At 38.7% G+C, this 6,859-nt stretch overlaps 1 long non-coding RNA gene across 1 annotated transcript; it reads left to right on the top strand.

The window, feature by feature from the left end:
- LOC108636719 lies at positions 466-6,304 on the top strand. Its single transcript, XR_001918524.1, has 2 exons — positions 466-673; positions 5,603-6,304. It is a non-coding gene; the product is annotated as an uncharacterized LOC108636719 (long non-coding RNA).

Genomic DNA, 6,859 nt, shown 5'->3' with positions numbered 1-6,859 from the left:
GCAAGTGTGCATGCTGTCACTTCAGTCATGTCGGACTCTTTGCAACCCTGTGGACTACAGCCCACCAGGCTCCTCTGTCTATGGGATTCTCCAGACAAGAATGCCTGAGTGGGTTGCCATGCCCTCTTCCAGGGGATCTTCCCGACCCAGGGATCGAACCCATGTCTCACATCTCCTGCACTGGCAGGCAGGTTCTTTACCACTAGTGTCACCTGGGAAACCCTCTGAAATGTATATAATAAGTCTAAAAGTGTTGCTTGAATGGGTGACTGAAGTTGAGCTCTCCTTGTAAAATCAAATGATAGGAAACTCTAACAAAGCTGACAACATCACTCAGTTTAATAGAATGAATGTTACAGATCTCAGCCAAACTTTAGACTTAGAAAAAGCCCAAGCACGGTCAGTTTTCTAAAATGTGGTAAAGATGTTGTGCTATAAATCAGGTGTTCCTTATAGAATGAACATTTTCTCATACAATTCTTTCAGGATCTCAGAAGTTCTGTGCTTAAAATCAGCAGTTTTCTTGAGAAAGAACTGAGTGAAGAGGATCTGGATGCTATTGTGAATCAGGCTGCATTTAAGAATATGAAAGTTGATCCTCAAGCTAATTATGATAGCATTCTGCAAAATGAAATCGGGATGAGAACAAACAAGGGACAATTCCTGCGCAAAGGTGATGTTAAGTGGGTAATAGAAGCAAATGTGTTGAGACTTGTCTTGAGTCCTTGGCTGCTGCTGCTGCTGCTGCTGCTGCTGCTGCCAAGTCGCTTCAGTCCTGTCTGACTCTGTGCGACCCCATAGATGGCAGCCCACCAGGCTCCCCTGTCCATGGGATTCTCCAGGCAAGAGTACTGGAGTGGGTTGCTATCGCCTTCTCCTCCTTGGCTGCTAGATTAAGTTAAATGTGGCCTGCAACATGTCTCTCCAAGAATCACTGTTTAAACAGAGAATCAATGATCCTAACTAAAATGAACCTGAAAATTATCCCAGGAAACAGAACAGAACTTCAGTATCTGACTAATAAATATTAGATTCCTTCTTTCTTAACCATGTGACCCTACTTTAAAATTTCTTAAAAAGTCTTACCAAAAGGCAAAAGATACGTGTCCAAGAGAGCTCCAATTCTTGGTTTACCTTATTGCTCTTCAGAATATTCTAGATGGAAGGTTAATATGTATTTTGTTTTGAGAAGGATTTTTATATCATTTCTTTCCTTTCAAGTTGATATTTCTTCATTGTAAAAAGTCGATTGCTACCTCATTAACCCAATGTGCTATGAATTCAATCATCCAATAACATGAATAAATTTTTATTATGCTCCATTAAGTTGCCAGGGGTTGCTAAGAATAAATATATTTTCTCCTGATACTCCTTAATTTCAATTTTTTCATTTAATCTTTTTAATATACATTATTCTAAAACATAATTTGCACTTATCTGTATCACTAGACTCATATTTCATCCTAATATATTCATAACAGCACTATGACAATAGACACTGATTAAATTTTAATTATATAAAGATCTTATTAAAATTACTGTGGATACCAATATTTTAAAAAGTCATTGCTTCCTCTTTGTCCCATTTATTATCAGTTTTCACTTCTCATTGCTCAACTAATCAGATATAAAGCATTTCTCATGCCCATGTAACTTACTGCCAAATGACCATAATATAAACAAAAAAATTCTGATAGCTAAAGATGCCAATTTATTCATCTTTATTACATAATTGAATTAATGTTGGTTTCAAACTTCCGTCAAGTGAAACTTTTGTATTAATGGCAGCCCTTGGCACCCTCTGTTCCTTGAATTTATTACTTGAAAATCTATTAGTAGTGGTTCCTCTTTCCATGGGATGCTCCAGGCAAGAATACTAGAGTAACTTGCCATGCCCTCTTCCAGGGGATCTTCCTGACCCAGATCAAACCCAAGTCTCTTGTGTCTCCTAAACTGGCAGGTGGGATACAGTTTATTTACAATATCATATTAGTTTTAGTTGTACAGCATAGTTCAGTTCAGTTCAGTTGCTCAGTTGTGTCTGACTCTTTGCGACCCCATGGACTGCAGCATGCCAGACCTCCCTGTCCATCACCAAGTCCCGGAGTTTACTGAGACCCCATGTTCATAGAGTCAGCGATGCCATCCAACCATCTCATCCTCTGCCATCCCCTTCTCCTCCCACCTTCATCTTTCCCAGCATCTGGGTCTTTTCTAATGAGTCAGTTCTTCACATCAGGTGGCCAAAGTATTGGAGTTTCAGATTCAACATCAGTCCTTCCAATGAATATTAAGGACTGATTCTGGTGCATGGACTGGATAGACCTCTGTGCCATCCAAGGGACTCTTAAGGGTCTTCTCCAACACCACAGTTCAAAGCATCAATGCTTTGGCTCTCAGCTTTCTTTATAGTCCAACTAGATGGATCTTTTGGCAAAGCAATGTCTCTGCTTTTTAACATGCTATCTAGGCTGATCATAACTTTTCTTCCAAGGAGTAAGCGTCTTTTAATTTCACGGCTGCACTCACAACCTGCAGTGATTTTGGAGCCCAAAAAAATGAAGTCTGTCACTTTCCACTGTTTCCCCATCTATTTGCCATGAAGTGATGGCACCAGGTGCCATGATCTTAGTTTTCTGAATGTTGAGTTTTAAGCCAATTTTTTCACTCTCCTCTTTCACTTTCATCAAGAGGCTCTTTAGTTCTTCACTTTCTGCCGTAAGGATGGTATCATCTGCATATCTGAGGTTATTGATATTTCTCCTGGCAATCTTGATTCCAGCTTGTGCTTCCTCCAGCCCAGCATTTTGCATGATGTACTCTGCATATAAGTTAAATAAGCAGAATGACAATATACAGCCTTGACATACTCCTTTCCCAATTTGGAACCAGTCTGTTGTTCCATGTCCAGTTCTAACTGTTGCTTCCTGACCTGCATACAGATTTCTCAAGCGGCAGGTCAGTTGGTCTGGTATTCCCATCTCTAAGATTTTCCAGTTTGTTGTGATCCACACAGTCAAAGGCTTTGGCATAGTCAATAAAATAGAAGTAGGTGTTTTTCTGCAATTCTCTTGCTTTTTCGATGATCCAACAGATGTTGGCAATTTGATCTCTGGTTCCTCTGCCTTTTCTTAATTCAGCTTGAACATTTGGAAGTTCATAGTTCACATACTGTTGAAGTGTAGCTTGGAGAATTTTGAGCATTGCTTTACTAGCGTGTGAGATGAGTGCAATTGTGCAGTGGTTTGAGCATTCTTTGGCATTGCCTTTCTTTGGGATTGGAATGACAACTGACATTTTCCAGTCCTGTGGCCACTGTTGAGTTTTCCACATTTGCTGGCATACTGAATGCAGCACTTTGACAGCATCATCTTTTAGGATTTGAAGTAGCTCAACTGGAATCCCATCACCTCCACTAACTTTGTTCGTAGTGATGTTTCCTAAGGCCCACTTGACTTCACATTCCAGAATGTCTGGCTCTAGATGAGTGATCACACCATCATGATTATCTGGGTTATGAAGATTTTTTTTTATAGTTCTTCTGTGTATTCTTGCCACCTCTTCTTAATATCTTCCACTTCTGTTAGGTCCATACCATTTCTGTCCTTTATTGTGCCCATCTTTGCATGAAATATTCCCTTGATATCTCTAATTTTCTTGCAGAGATCTTTAGTCTTTCCCATTCTATTGTTTTCCTCTATTTCTCTGTATTGATCACTGAGGGAGAAGGCTTTCTTATATCTCCTTGCTATTCTTTGAAACTCTGCATTCAAATGGGTATATCTGCCCTTTTCTCCTTTGCCTTTTACATCTCTTTTCATGGCTATTTTTAAGGCCTCCTCAGACAGCCATTTTGCCTTTTTGCATTTCTTTTTCTTGGAGATGGTCTTGATCACTGCCTCCTGTACAATGTCAAGAATCTCCATCCATACTTCAGGCACTGTGTCTATCAGATCTAATCCCCTGAATCTATTTGTCCCTTCCACTGTATAATCATAAGGGATTTGATTTAAGTCATACCTGAATGGTCTTGTGGTTTTCCCTACTTTATTCAATTTAAATTTGAATATGGCAATAAGGAGTTCATGATCTGATCCACAGTCAGCTCCTGGTCTTGATTTTGCTGACCGTATAGAGCTCCTCCATCTTTGGCTGCAAAGAATATAATCAGTCTGATTCGGTATTGACCATCTGGTGATGTCCATGTGTAGTCTTCTCTTGTGTTGTTGGAAGAGGGTGTTTGCTATGACCAGTGCATTCTCTTGGCAAAACTCTATTAGTCTTTGCTCTGCTTCATTCTGTACTCCAAGGCCAAATTTGCCTCTTACTCCAGCTATTTCTTGATTTCCTACTTTTGCATTCCAGTCCCCTATAATGCAAAGGACGTTTTTTTGGGGGGGTGTTAGTTCTAGAAAGTCTTGCAGGTCTTCATAGAAGTGTTCAACTTCAGGTTCTTCAGAATTACTGGTCAAGGCATAGTCTTGGGTTACTGTGATATTGAATGGTTTGCCTTGGCAATAAACAGATCTTTTTGCTGTATTTGATATTGCATCCAAGTACTGCATTTCAGACTCTTTTTTTTTTACTATGATGGCTACTCCATCATGCATGTACAGCATAGTGATTCACTAGTTTTGCATATTATACTCCATTATAGATTATTGCAAGGTAATTGCTATAATCCCCTGTGCTATACAATGTATCCTTGTTGTTCATATACTTTATACTGGAATCCTGGAGCCCAGGGATCTCCAGCCTTTCTAACTGTCCCAGTGGTTTTCCAATCAGCCAAAGTCTGATATGCCCAGCTCATGGCATCTGGCAGTCTGTTCATTCCCCAGTGTTGTCTCACATGATCTCCTTTTCCTCTGAGTCTCTCCCAAGGGTCAGAGGTCCTGGCGCGATCGCCCTTTTTCCCTTCATACATGTGCTACCTTGTAACTTTCTGATAGTCCTGGTTTTCCAGGAGTCTCACTGCCTGTTTCTAGATAGAATTCTTTCGGTGAGAAAGAATCAGTTAGAAGCAAAGTTTCAATGAGAATTCTTCCACACGAAGGTGTATTTTTGATATGTTCTTGGGGAGAGTTGAAGTTCAACTCCTTTTGCTCACCATCTTGATCTCTCTTCCTCTTAAAAATCTTTGGGTCATTCTCTCTCTCTCTCTCTCTCTTTTTTTTTTTTTTTGCAATTTTAAAGATGAATAAAATACTTACTTTGAAGGGTATCATTAAGAACTATATTATGTGAAATAATAGATGTGGTTTGCCAAGTATGGTGTGTGGAACTTTGTAAGATATATTTAAATATTCTAATCTCTTTGAATATTTAGCTTTATTTTTCCTTCTTAAGAAAGTTCTATATTAATGGTAGTGGATAATGAAAATTAAAGATAAGGAAGTGGATTATCACTCTGTTTTCTGTGTTATCACGTCCTAAGTGTGTTTTTAGCTCAGCCATGTATAAGAGAAAGTGAGGCATCAAATTCCATGGAAAACAAATAGATAGTCATCTGCTTAAGTAGATAACAAAGTAGTTGGAAGGAAGCTTTTGCCCAACAGTGCTACCTCCTCACCCAGGGCTATCTGTGTGTTTATTCCACCAGGTACTGTTGGAGACTGGAAACATCACTTGACCGTGGAGCAAAATGAGCGATTTGACAGAGTATTCCAAAGGAAGATGAAAGATTTTCCCTTGAAGTTCATCTGGGAAATAGATGAGGAGTAGAATCAGTGGAAAATATAATACTACTGTAAAAATCTAACAACTGGAAAGCATATTTTAATATACACATTAATTTGTGCTTCTCATACAAATGTTAATTATAAAACTTTATTAATTGACAAAATCAGTAAACTCTGCTTAGATTCATTTCCATGCCTTTAATGAAGCTTTGACATTTCACCAATTATAATGATTTGGATAATCTGCAGTGTTAGCCTTTATGATAAAGTGAAAGAAAGAAAGCATGCAACATGAATAGTTTGAGAGTGTTTTCCATAGCAGGCATTCATTATTTATCTATAATTTTCAAATTGAAATTTGATAATTTGGCTTTGAATCAATGTGACTAATGAGTAAATAAAGAAATCACATGCATCTGAGAAGCAGATTCATCTATTTAATGATTTACCAATTCACAAAGTTTATACTAAGGAGTTAAGTTTCAAAGGTAGATTGATCATCTAATAGTCTAATTATTTAACTATTTGGATGGAAAGAAATATTTGTATCTATATGACTCACTAAAGTAATACTATGTGTATCTAAGAGTTGCATATTTAGAATAAAATTACTTTGAACAAGAGAAATATAGATAAATATGTCTTTAATTCCTAAATGGAGAAAACATTGTGATGCATAAAAGTGTTGTAAGAAAATTAATAAAATTCATAAATTCACAGTGAAACACCTCAAGGTATCACCCTCCATCAGTTCAGTTCAGTTAGTCGCTCAGTCGTGTCCAACTCTTTGCAACACAATGAATCGCAGCATGCCGGGCCTCCCTGTATATCACCAACTCCCGGAGTTCACACAGACTCATGTCCATTGAGTCTGTGATGCCATCCAGCCATCTCATCCTTAGTCATCCCCTTCTCCTTCTGCCCCCAATCCCTCCCAGCATCAGAGTCTTTTCCAATGAGTCAACTCTTTGCATGAAGTGGCCAAAGTACTGGAGTTTCAGCTTCAGCATCATTCCTTCCAAAGAAATCCCAGGGCTGATCTCCTTCAGAATGGACTGGTTGGATCTCCTTGCAGTCCAAGGGACTCTCAAGAATCTTCTCCAACACCACAGTTCAAAAGCATCAATTCTTCGGCACTCAGCTTTCTTCACAGTCCAACTCTCACATCAATACATGAC

Source organism: Capra hircus, chromosome 9, assembly GCF_001704415.2.
Source record: "Capra hircus breed San Clemente chromosome 9, ASM170441v1, whole genome shotgun sequence".
In the NCBI taxonomy this organism is placed as follows: Eukaryota; Metazoa; Chordata; class Mammalia; order Artiodactyla; family Bovidae; genus Capra; species Capra hircus.
This window is presented reverse-complemented; position numbering and strand designations above follow the sequence as displayed.